The sequence below is a fragment of the Ranitomeya imitator genome, chromosome 4, assembly GCF_032444005.1.
Source record: "Ranitomeya imitator isolate aRanImi1 chromosome 4, aRanImi1.pri, whole genome shotgun sequence".
NCBI lineage: Eukaryota > Metazoa > Chordata > Amphibia > Anura > Dendrobatidae > Ranitomeya > Ranitomeya imitator.
This window is the reverse complement of record NC_091285.1, coordinates 8,659,920-8,674,046: the sequence shown is the minus strand read 5'-3', so window position 1 is coordinate 8,674,046 and position 14,127 is coordinate 8,659,920. Positions and strand designations below refer to the sequence as shown.

Genomic DNA, 14,127 nt, shown 5'->3' with positions numbered 1-14,127 from the left:
GAGGAGTGGTACTGTGCAGTGTATATATACAGGAGGAGTGGTACTGTGCAGTGTATATATACAGGAGGAGTGGTACTGTGCAGTGTATATATACAGGAGTGGTACTGTGCAGTGTATATATACAGGAGGAGTGGTACTGTGCAGTGTATATATACAGGAGGAGTGGTACTGTGCAGTGTATATATACAGGAGGAGCTGCACTGTGCAGTGTATATATACAGGACAGGAGGAGTGGTACTGTGCAGTGTATATATACAGGAGGGGTGGTACTGTGCAGTGTATATATAATCTTATAATAATCTTTATTTTTTATATAGCGCTAACATATTCCGCAGCGCTTTACAGTTTGCACACATTATCATCACTGTCCCCGATGGGGCTCACAATCTAGAATCCCTATCAGTATGTCTTTGGAATGTGGGAGGAAACCGGAGTGCCCGGAGGAAACCCACGCAAACACGGAGAGAACATACAAACTCTTTGCAGATGTTGTCCTGGGTGGGATTAGAACCCAGGACCCCAGCGCTGCAAGGCTGCAGTGCTATCCACTGCGCCACCGTGCTGCCCCATATATATATACAGGAGGAGTGGTACTGTGCAGTGTATATATACAGGACAGGAGGAGCGGTACTGTGCAGTGTATATATACAGGAGGAGTGATACTGTGCAGTGTATATATACAGGAGGAGTGGTACTGTGCAGTGTATATATACAGGAGGAGTGGTACTGTGCAGTGTATATATACAGGAGGAGTGGTACCGTGCAGTGTATATATACAGGAGGAGTGGTACTGTGCAGTGTATATATACAGGAGGAGTGGTACTGTGCAGTGTATATATACAGGAGAAGTGGTACTGTGCAGTGTATATATACAGGAGGAGTGGTACTGTGCAGTGTATATATACAGGAGGAGCTGCACTGTGCAGTGTATATATACAGGACAGGAGGAGTGGTACTGTGCAGTGTATATATACAGGAGGGGTGGTACTGTGCAGTGTATATATACAGGAGGAGTGGTACTGTGCAGTGTATATATACAGGACAGGAGGAGCGGTACTGTGCAGTGTATATATACAGGAGGAGTGATACTGTGCAGTGTATATATAAAGGAGGAGTGGTACTGTGCAGTGTATATACACAGGAGGAGTGGTACTGTGCAGTGTATATATACAGGAGGAGTGGTACCGTGCAGTGTATATATACAGGAGTAGTGGTACTGTGCAGTGTATATATACAGGAGGAGTGGTACTGTGCAGTGTATATATACAGGAGAAGTGGTACTGTGCAGTGTATATATACAGGAGGAGTGGTGCTGTGCGGTGTATATATACAGGAGGAGTGGTACTGTGCAGTGTATATATACAGGACAGGAGGAGCGGTACTGTGCAGTGTATATATACAGGAGGAGTGGTACTGTGCAGTGTAGATATACAGGAGGAGTGGTACTGTGCAGTGTATATATACAGGAGGAGTGGTACTGTGCAGGGTATATATACAGGAGGAGTGGTACTGTGCAGTGTATATATACAGGAGGAGTGGCACTGTGCAGTGTATATATACAGGAGGAGTGGTGCTGTGCAGTGTATATATACAGGAGGATCGGTACTGTGCAGTATATATATATATACAGGGGGAGTGGTACTGTGCAGTGTATATATATATATACAGGGGGAGTGGTACTGTGCAGTGTAGATATACAGGAGTGGTACTGTGCAGTGTATATATACAGGAGGAGTGGTACTGTGCAGTGTATATATACAGGAGGAGTGGTACTCTGCAGTGTATATATACAGGACAGGAGGAGTGGTACTGTGCAGTGTATATATACAGGAGGAGGGGTACTGTGCAGTGTATATATATATATATACAGGACAGGAGGAGTGGTACTGTGCAGTGTATATATACAGGAGGAGTGGTACTGTGCAGTGTATATATACAGGAGTGGTATTGTGCAGTGTATATATACAGGAGGAGTGGTACTGTGCAGTGTATATATACAGGAGGAGTGGTACTGTGCAGTGTTTATATACAGGAGAAGTGGTACTGTGCAGTGTATATATACAGGACAGGAGGAGTGGTACTGTGCAGTGTATATATACAGGAGGAGTGGTACTGTGCAGTGTATATATACAGGAGGAGTGGTACTGTGCAGTGTATATATACAGGAGGAGTGGTACTGTGCAGTGTATATATACAGGAGGAGTGGTACTGTGCATTGTATATATACAGGAAGAGGGGTACTGTGCAGTGTATATATACAGGAGGAGTGGTACTGTGCAGTGTATATATACAGGACAGGAGGAGTGGTACTGTGCAGTGTATATATACAGGAGGAGTGGTACTGTGCAGTGTTTATATACAGGAGGAGTGGTACTGTGCAGTGTATATATACAGGAGGAGTGGTACTGTGCAGTGTATATATACAGGAGGAGTGGTACTGTGCAGTGTATATATACAGGAAGAGGGGTACTGTGCAGTGTATATATACAGGAGGAGTGGTACTGTGCAGTGTTTATATACAGGAGGAGTGGTAGTGTGCAGTGTATATATACAGGAAGAGGGGTACTGTGCAGTGTATATATACAGGAGGAGTGGTACTGTGCAGTGTATATATACAGGAGGAGTGGTACTGTGCAGTGTATATATACAGGAGGAGTTGTACTGTGCAGTGTATATATACAGGAGTGGTACTGTGCAGTGTATATATACAGGACAGGAGGAGTGGTGCTGTGCAGTGTATATATACAGGAGGAGTGGTACTGTGCAGTATATATATATATATATATATATATATATATATATATATATATATACAGGGGGAGTGGTCCTGTGCAGTGTATATATATACAGGGGGAGTGGTACTGTGCAATGTATATATACAGGAGGAGTGGTACTGTGCAGTATATATATACAGGAGGAGTGGTACTGTGCGGTGTATATATACAGGACAGGAGGAGTGGTGCTGTGCAGTGTATATATACAGGAGGAGTGGTACTGTGCAGTATATATATACAGGAGGAGTGGTACTGTGCAGTGTATATATACAGGACAGGAGGAGTGGTGCTGTGCAGTGTATATATACAGGAGGAGTGGTACTGTGCAGTGTATATATACAGGAGGAGTGGTACTGTGCAGTATATATATACAGGAGGAGTGGTGCTGTGCAGTGTATATATACAGGAGGAGTGGTACTGTGCAGTGTATATATACAGGAGGAGTGGTACTGTGCAGTGTATATATACAGGAGGAGTGGTACTGTGCAGTGTATATATACAGGAGGAGTGGTACTGTGCAGGGTATATATACAGGAGGAGTGGTACTGTGCAGGGTATATATACAGGAGGAGTGGTGCTGTGCAGTGTATATATACAGGAGGAGTGGTACTGTGCAGGGTATATATACAGGAGGAGTGGTACTGTGCAGTGTATATATACAGGAGGAGTGGTACTGTGCAGTGTATATATACAGGAGGAGTGGTACTGTGCAGTGTATATATACAGGAGGAGTGGTACTGTGCAGTGTATATATACAGGAGGAGTGGTACTGTGCAGTGTATATATACAGGAGGAGCGGTACTGTGCAGTGTATATATACAGGAGGAGTGGTACTGTGCAGTGTATATATACAGGAGGAGCGGTACTGTGCAGTGTATATATACAGGAGGAGTGGTGCTGTGCAGTGTATATATACAGGAGGAGTGGTGCTGTGCAGTGTATATATACAGGAGGAGTGGTACTGTGCAGTGTATATATACAGGAGGAGTGGTACTGTGCAGGGTATATATACAGGAGGAGTGGTGCTGTGCAGTGTATATATAAAGGAGGAGTGGTACTGTGCAGTGTATATATACAGGAGGAGTGGTGCTGTGCAGTGTATATATACAGGAGGAGTGGTGCTGTGCAGTGTATATATACAGGAGGAGTGGTACTGTGCAGTGCATATATACAGGAGGAGTGGTAGTGTGCAGTGTATATATATAGGAGGAGTGGTACTGTGCAGTGTATATATACAGGAGGAGCGGTACTGTGCAGTGTATATATATAGGAGGAGTGGTACTGTGCAGTGTATATATACAGGAGGAGCGGTACTGTGCAGTGTATATATACAGGAGGAGTGGTACTGTGCAGTGTATATATACAGGAGGAGTGGTACTGTGCAGTGTATATATACAGGAGGAGTGGTGCTGTGCAGTGTATATATACAGGAGGAGTGGTGCTGTGCAGTGTATATATACAGGAGGAGTGGTACTGTGCAGGGTATATATACAGGAGGAGTGGTACTGTGCAGTGTATATATACAGGACAGGAGGAGTGGTACTGTGCAGTGTATATATACAGGACAGGAGGAGTGGTACTGTGCAGTGTATATATACAGGAGGAGTGGTACTGTGCAGTGTATATATACAGGAGGAGTGGTGCTGTGCAGTGTATATATACAGGAGGAGTGGTGCTGTGCAGTGTATATATACAGGAGGAGTGGTACTGTGCAGGGTATATATACAGGAGGAGTGGTACTGTGCAGTGTATATATACAGGAGGAGCTGCACTGTGCAGTGTATATATACAGGACAGGAGGAGTGGTACTGTGCAGTGTATATATACAGGAGGGGTGGTACTGTGCAGTGTATATATACAGGAGGAGTGGTACTGTGCAGTGTATATATACAGGACAGGAGGAGCGGTACTGTGCAGTGTATATATACAGGAGGAGTGATACTGTGCAGTGTATATATACAGGAGGAGTGGTACTGTGCAGTGTATATATACAGGAGGAGTGGTACTGTGCAGTGTATATATACAGGAGGAGTGGTACCGTGCAGTGTATATATACAGGAGGAGCGGTACTGTGCAGTGTTTATATACAGGAGGAGTGGTACTGTGCAGTGTATATATACAGGAGGAGTGGTACTGTGCAGTGTATATATACAGGAGGAGCTGCACTGTGCAGTGTATATATACAGGACAGGAGGAGTAGTACTGTGCAGTGTATATATACAGGAGGGGTGGTACTATGCAGTGTATATATACAGGAGGAGTGGTACTGTGCAGTGTATATATACAGGAGGAGTGGTACTGTGCAGTGTATATATACAGGGGGAGTGGTACTGTGCAGTGTATATATACAGGGGAGTGGTACTGTGCAGTGTATATATACAGGAGGAGTGGTACTGTGCAGTGTATATATACAGGAGGAGTGGTACTGTGCAGTGTATATATACAGGAGGAGCGGTACTGTGCAGTGTATATATACAGGAGGGGTGGTACTGTGCAGTGTATATATACAGGACAGGAGGAGCGGTACTGTGCAGTGTATATATACAGGAGGAGTGGTACTGTGCAGTGTATATATACAGGAGGAGCTGCACTGTGCAGTGTATATATACAGGACAGGAGGAGTAGTACTGTGCAGTGTATATATACAGGAGGGGTGGTACTATGCAGTGTATATATACAGGAGGAGTGGTACTGTGCAGTGTATATATACAGGAGGAGTGGTACTGTGCAGTGTATATATACAGGAGGAGCGGTACTGTGCAGTGTATATATACAGGAGGAGTGGTACTGTGCAGTGTATATATACAGGAGGAGTGGTACTGTGCAGTGTATATATACAGGAGGAGTGGTGCTGTGCAGTGTATATATACAGGAGGAGTGGTGCTGTGCAGTGTATATATACAGGAGGAGTGGTACTGTGCAGGGTATATATACAGGAGGAGTGGTACTGTGCAGTGTATATATACAGGACAGGAGGAGTGGTACTGTGCAGTGTATATATACAGGACAGGAGGAGTGGTACTGTGCAGTGTATATATACAGGAGGAGTGGTACTGTGCAGTGTATATATACAGGAGGAGTGGTGCTGTGCAGTGTATATATACAGGAGGAGTGGTGCTGTGCAGTGTATATATACAGGAGGAGTGGTACTGTGCAGGGTATATATACAGGAGGAGTGGTACTGTGCAGTGTATATATACAGGAGGAGCTGCACTGTGCAGTGTATATATACAGGACAGGAGGAGTGGTACTGTGCAGTGTATATATACAGGAGGGGTGGTACTGTGCAGTGTATATATACAGGAGGAGTGGTACTGTGCAGTGTATATATACAGGACAGGAGGAGCGGTACTGTGCAGTGTATATATACAGGAGGAGTGATACTGTGCAGTGTATATATACAGGAGGAGTGGTACTGTGCAGTGTATATATACAGGAGGAGTGGTACTGTGCAGTGTATATATACAGGAGGAGTGGTACCGTGCAGTGTATATATACAGGAGGAGCGGTACTGTGCAGTGTTTATATACAGGAGGAGTGGTACTGTGCAGTGTATACATACAGGGGGAGTGGTACTGTGCAGTGTATATATACAGGAGGAGTGGTACTGTGCAGTGTATATATACAGGAGGAGCTGCACTGTGCAGTGTATATATACAGGACAGGAGGAGTAGTACTGTGCAGTGTATATATACAGGAGGGGTGGTACTATGCAGTGTATATATACAGGAGGAGTGGTACTGTGCAGTGTATATATACAGGAGGAGTGGTACTGTGCAGTGTATATATACAGGGGGAGTGGTACTGTGCAGTGTATATATACAGGGGAGTGGTACTGTGCAGTGTATATATACAGGAGGAGTGGTACTGTGCAGTGTATATATACAGGAGGAGTGGTACTGTGCAGTGTATATATACAGGAGGAGCGGTACTGTGCAGTGTATATATACAGGAGGGGTGGTACTGTGCAGTGTATATATACAGGACAGGAGGAGCGGTACTGTGCAGTGTATATATACAGGAGGAGTGGTACTGTGCAGTGTATATATACAGGAGGAGTGGTACTGTGCAGTGTATATATACAGGAGGGGTGGTACTGTGCAGTGTATATATACAGGACAGGAGGAGCGGTACTGTGCAGTGTATATATACAGGAGGAGTGGTACTGTGCAGTGTATATATACAGGAGGAGTGGTAATGTGCAGTGTATATATACAGGAGGGGTGGTACAGTGCAGTGTATATATACAGGACAGGAGGAGCGGTACTGTGCAGTGTATATATACAGGAGGAGTGGTACTGTGCAGTGTATACATACAGGAGGAGCTGCACTGTGCAGTGTATATATACAGGACAGGAGGAGTGGTACTGTGCAGTGTATATATACAGGAGGAGTGGTACTGTGCAGTGTATATATACAGGAGGAGTGGTACTGTGCAGTGTATATATACAGGAGTGGTACTGTGCAGTGTATATATACAGGAGGAGTGGTACTGTGCAGTGTATATATACAGGAGGAGTGGTACTGTGCAGTGTATATATACAGGAGGAGCTGCACTGTGCAGTGTATATATACAGGACAGGAGGAGTGGTACTGTGCAGTGTATATATACAGGAAGGGTGGTACTGTGCAGTGTATATATACAGGAGGAGTGGTACTGTGCAGTGTATATATACAGGACAGGAGGAGCGGTACTGTGCAGTGTATATATACAGGAGGAGTGATACTGTGCAGTGTATATATACAGGAGGAGTGGTACTGTGCAGTGTATATATACAGGAGGAGTGGTACTGTGCAGTGTATATATACAGGAGGAGTGGTACCGTGCAGTGTATATATACAGGAGGAGTGGTACTGTGCAGTGTATATATACAGGAGGAGTGGTACTGTGCAGTGTATATATACACAGGAGAAGTGGTACTGTGCAGTGTATATATACAGGAGGAGTGGTACTGTGCAGTGTATATATACAGGAGGAGCTGCACTGTGCAGTGTATATATACAGGACAGGAGGAGTGGTACTGTGCAGTGTATATATACAGGAGGGGTGGTACTGTGCAGTGTATATATACAGGAGGAGTGGTACTGTGCAGTGTATATATACAGGACAGGAGGAGCGGTACTGTGCAGTGTATATATACAGGAGGAGTGATACTGTGCAGTGTATATATACAGGAGGAGTGGTACTGTGCAGTGTATATACACAGGAGGAGTGGTACTGTGCAGTGTATATATACAGGAGGAGTGGTACCGTGCAGTGTATATATACAGGAGTAGTGGTACTGTGCAGTGTATATATACAGGAGGAGTGGTACTGTGCAGTGTATATATACAGGAGAAGTGGTACTGTGCAGTGTATATATACAGGAGGAGTGGTGCTGTGCGGTGTATATATACAGGAGGAGTGGTACTGTGCAGTGTATATATACAGGACAGGAGGAGCGGTACTGTGCAGTGTATATATACAGGAGGAGTGGTACTGTGCAGTGTATATATACAGGAGGAGTGGTACTGTGCAGTGTATATATACAGGAGGAGTGGTACTGTGCAGGGTATATATACAGGAGGAGTGGTACTGTGCAGTGTATATATACAGGAGGAGTGGCACTGTGCAGTGTATATATACAGGAGGAGTGGTGCTGTGCAGTGTATATATACAGGAGGATCGGTACTGTGCAGTATATATATATACAGGGGGAGTGGTACTGTGCAGTGTATATATATATATACAGGGGGAGTGGTACTGTGCAGTGTAGATATACAGGAGTGGTACTGTGCAGTGTATATATACAGGAGGAGTGGTACTGTGCAGTGTATATATACAGGAGGAGTGGTACTCTGCAGTGTATATATACAGGACAGGAGGAGTGGTACTGTGCAGTGTATATATATACAGGAGGAGGGGTACTGTGCAGTGTATATATATATACAGGACAGGAGGAGTGGTACTGTGCAGTGTATATATACAGGAGTGGTATTGTGCAGTGTATATATACAGGAGGAGTGGTACTGTGCAGTGTATATATACAGGAGGAGTGGTACTGTGCAGTGTTTATATACAGGAGAAGTGGTACTGTGCAGTGTATATATACAGGACAGGAGGAGTGGTACTGTGCAGTGTATATATACAGGAGGAGTGGTACTGTGCAGTGTATATATACAGGAGGAGTGGTACTGTGCAGTGTATATATACAGGAGGAGTGGTACTGTGCAGTGTATATATACAGGAGGAGTGGTACTGTGCAGTGTATATATACAGGAAGAGGGGTACTGTGCAGTGTATATATACAGGAGGAGTGGTACTGTGCAGTGTATATATACAGGAGAAGTGGTACTGTGCAGTGTATATATACAGGACAGGAGGAGTGGTACTGTGCAGTGTATATATACAGGAGGAGTGGTACTGTGCAGTGTTTATATACAGGAGGAGTGGTACTGTGCAGTGTATATATACAGGACAGGAGGAGTGGTACTGTGCAGTGTATATATACAGGAGGAGTGGTACTGTGCAGTGTATATATACAGGAGGAGTGGTACTGTGCAGTGTATATATACAGGAGGAGTGGTACTGTGCAGTGTATATATACAGGAGGAGTGGTACTGTGCAGTGTATATATACAGGAAGAGGGGTACTGTGCAGTGTATATATACAGGAGGAGTGGTACTGTGCAGTGTTTATATACAGGAGGAGTGGTAGTGTGCAGTGTATATATACAGGAAGAGGGGTACTGTGCAGTGTATATATACAGGAGGAGTGGTACTGTGCAGTGTATATATACAGGAGGAGTGGTACTGTGCAGTGTATATATACAGGAGGAGTTGTACTGTGCAGTGTATATATACAGGAGTGGTACTGTGCAGTGTATATATACAGGACAGGAGGAGTGGTGCTGTGCAGTGTATATATACAGGAGGAGTGGTACTGTGCAGTATATATATATATATATATATATATATATATATATATATATATATATATATATATATATACAGGGGGAGTGGTCCTGTGCAGTGTATATATATACAGGGGGAGTGGTACTGTGCAATCTATATATACAGGAGGAGTGGTACTGTGCAGTATATATATACAGGAGGAGTGGTACTGTGCGGTGTATATATACAGGACAGGAGGAGTGGTGCTGTGCAGTGTATATATACAGGAGGAGTGGTACTGTGCAGTATATATATACAGGAGGAGTGGTACTGTGCAGTGTATATATACAGGACAGGAGGAGTGGTGCTGTGCAGTGTATATATACAGGAGGAGTGGTACTGTGCAGTGTATATATACAGGAGGAGTGGTACTGTGCAGTATATATATACAGGAGGAGTGGTGCTGTGCAGTGTATATATACAAGAGGAGTGGTACTGTGCAGTGTATATATACAGGAGGAGTGGTACTGTGCAGTGTATATATACAGGAGGAGTGGTACTGTGCAGTGTATATATACAGGAGGAGTGGTACTGTGCAGGGTATATATACAGGAGGAGTGGTACTGTGCAGGGTATATATACAGGAGGAGTGGTGCTGTGCAGTGTATATATACAGGATGAGTGGTACTGTGCAGGGTATATATACAGGAGGAGTGGTACTGTGCAGTGTATATATACAGGAGGAGTGGTACTGTGCAGTGTATATATACAGGAGGAGCGGTACTGTGCAGTGTTTATATACAGGAGGAGTGGTGCTGTGCAGTGTATATATACAGGAGGAGTGGTACTGTGCAGTGTATATATACAGGAGGAGTGGTGCTGTGAAGTGTATATATACAGGAGGAGTGCTACTGTGCAGTGTATATATACAGGAGGAGTGGTACTGTGCAGTGTATATATACAGGAGGAGTGCTACTGTGCAGTGTATATATACAGGAGGAGTGGTACTGTGCAGTGTATATATATAGGAGGAGTGGTACTGTGCAGGGTATATATACAGGAGGAGTGGTGCTGTGCAGTGTATATATACAGGAGGAGTGGTGCTGTGCAGTGTATATATACAGGAGGAGTGGTGCTGTGCAGTGTATATATACAGGAGGAGTGGTGCTGTGCAGTGTATATATACAGGAGGAGTGGTACTGTGCAGTGTATATATACAGGAGGAGTGGTACTGTGCAGTGTATATATATAGGAGGAGTGGTACTGTGCAGGGTATATATACAGGAGGAGTGGTGCTGTGCAGTGTATATATACAGGAGGAGTGGTGCTGTGCAGTGTATATATACAGGAGGAGTGGTACTGTGCAGTGTATATATACAGGAGGAGTGGTACTGTGCAGGGTATATATACAGGAGGAGTGGTGCTGTGCAGTGTATATATACAGGAGGAGTGGTACTGTGCAGTGTATATATACAGGAGGAGTGGTGCTGTGCAGTGTATATATACAGGAGGAGTGGTGCTGTGCAGTGTATATATACAGGAGGAGTGGTACTGTGCAGGGTATATATACAGGAGGAGTGGTGCTGTGCAGTGTATATATACAGGAGGAGTGGTGCTGTGCAGTGTATATATACAGGAGGAGTGGTACTGTGCAGTGTATATATACAGGAGGAGTGGTAGTGTGCAGTGTATATATATAGGAGGAGTGGTACTGTGCAGTGTATATATACAGGAGGAGCGGTACTGTGCAGTGTATATATACAGGAGGAGTGGTACTGTGCAGTGTATATATACAGGAGGAGTGGTACTGTGCAGTGTATATATACAGGAGGAGTGGTGCTGTGCAGTGTATATATACAGGAGGAGTGGTGCTGTGCAGTGTATATATACAGGAGGAGTGGTACTGTGCAGGGTATATATACAGGAGGAGTGGTACTGTGCAGTGTATATATACAGGACAGGAGGAGTGGTACTGTGCAGTGTATATATACAGGAGGAGTGGTACTGTGCAGGGTATATATACAGGAGGAGTGGTGCTGTGCAGTGTATATATACAGGAGGAGTGGTACTGTGCAGTGTATATATACAGGAGGAGTGGTGCTGTGCAGTGTATATATACAGGAGGAGTGGTGCTGTGCAGTGTATATATACAGGAGGAGTGGTACTGTGCAGGGTATATATACAGGAGGAGTGGTGCTGTGCAGTGTATATATACAGGAGGAGTGGTGCTGTGCAGTGTATATATACAGGAGGAGTGGTACTGTGCAGTGTATATATACAGGAGGAGTGGTAGTGTGCAGTGTATATATATAGGAGGAGTGGTACTGTGCAGTGTATATATACAGGAGGAGCGGTACTGTGCAGTGTATATATACAGGAGGAGTGGTACTGTGCAGTGTATATATACAGGAGGAGTGGTACTGTGCAGTGTATATATACAGGAGGAGTGGTGCTGTGCAGTGTATATATACAGGAGGAGTGGTGCTGTGCAGTGTATATATACAGGAGGAGTGGTACTGTGCAGGGTATATATACAGGAGGAGTGGTACTGTGCAGTGTATATATACAGGACAGGAGGAGTGGTACTGTGCAGTGTATATATACAGGAGGAGTGGTACTGTGCAGTGTATATCTACAGGAGGAGTGGTACTGTGCAGGGTATATATACAGGAGGAGTGGTACTGTGCAGGGTATATATACAGGAGGAGTGGTACTGTGCGGTGTATATATACAGGAGGAGTGGTACTGTGCAGTGTATATATACAGGAGGAGTGGTACTGTGCAGTGTATATATATATACAGGAGGAGTGGTACTGTGCAGTGTATATATATTCAGGACAGGAGGAGTGGTACTGTGCAGTATATATACAGGAGGAGTGGTACTGTGCAGTGTATATATACAGGAGGAGTGGTACAGTGCAGTGTATATATATATAGGACAGGAGGAGTGGTACTGTGCAGTGTATATATACAGGAGGAATGGTACTGTGCAGTGTATATATACAGGAGGGGTGGTACTGTGCAGTGTATATATACAGGCGTGTGGTACTGTGCGGTGTATATATACAGGAGGAGTGGTACTGTGCAGTGTATATATACAGGAGGAGTGGTACTGTGCAGTGTATATATACAGGAGGAGTGGTACTGTGCAGTGTATATATACAGGAGGAGTGGTACTGTGCAGGGTATATATACAGGAGGAGTGGTACTGTGCAGTGTATATATACAGGAGGAGTGGTACTGTGCAGGGTATATATACAGGAGGAGTGGTACTGTGCAGTGTATATATACAGGAGGAGTGGTACTGTGCAGGGTATATATACAGGAGGAGTGGTACTGTGCAGTATATAATATGCAATTGTTACCATCCACCTCTCGTGTCTCCCCTTTTCCTCATAGTCTGTAGCTTGCGAGCAGCAGGGCCCTCACTCCTCTTGGTATCTGTTTTGAACTGTATTTCTGTTATGCTGTAATGTCTATTGTATGTACAAGTCCCCTCTATAATTTGTAAAGCGCTGCGGAATATGTTGGCGCTATATAAATAAAAATTGTTATTATTATTATTATATACAGGAGGAGTGGTACTGTGCAGTGTATATATACAGGAGGAGTGGTACTGTGCAGTGTATATATACAGGAGGAGTGGTACTGTGCAGTGTTCATATACAGGAGGAGTGGTACTGTGCAGTGTATATATACAGGAGGAGCGGTACTGTGCAGTGTATATATACAGGAGGAGTGGTACTGTGCAGTGTATACAGTTAGGTCCATATATATTTGGACAGAGACAACATTTTTCTAATTTTGGTTATAGACATTACCACAATGAATTTTAAACAAAACAATTCAGATGCAGTTGAAGTTCAGACTTTCAGCTTTCATTTGAGGGTATCCACATTAAAATTGGATGAAGGGTTTAGGAGTTTCAGCTCCTTAACATGTGCCACCCTGTTTTTAAAGGGACCAAAAGTAATTGGACAGATTCAATAATTTTAAATAAAATGTTCATTTTTAGTACTTGGATTGAAAACCCTTTTTTGGCAATGACTGCCTGAAGTCTTGAACTCATGGACATCACCAGACGCAGTGTTTCATCCTTTTTGAAGCTCTGCCAGGCCTTCACTGCGGTGGTTTTCGGTTGCTGTTTGTTCGTGGGCCTTTCTGTCTGAAGTTTAGTCTTTAACAAGTGAAATGCTGCTCAATTGGGTTGAGATCAGGTGACTGACTTGGCCATTCAAGAATATTCCACTTCTTTGCTTTAATAATCTCCTGGGTTGCTTTGGCTTTATGTTTTGGGTCATTGTCCATCTGTAGTATGAAATGACGACCAATCAGTTTGGGTGCATTTTGCTGGATCTGAACACACAGTATGTCTCTGAATACCTCAGAATTCATTCGGCTGCTTCTGTCCTGTGTCACATCATCAATAAACACTAGTGACCCAGTGCCACTGGCAGCCATGCATGCCCGCGCCATCACA

At 44.2% G+C, this 14,127-nt stretch overlaps 1 protein-coding gene across 2 annotated transcripts in view; it reads right to left on the bottom strand.

The window, feature by feature from the left end:
• The window catches only part of ADA2 (adenosine deaminase 2), a 65,838-nt gene that overhangs the window by 41,555 nt on the left and 10,156 nt on the right, over nucleotides 1-14,127 (bottom strand). The gene's annotated exons all lie outside the window — the stretch shown is intronic.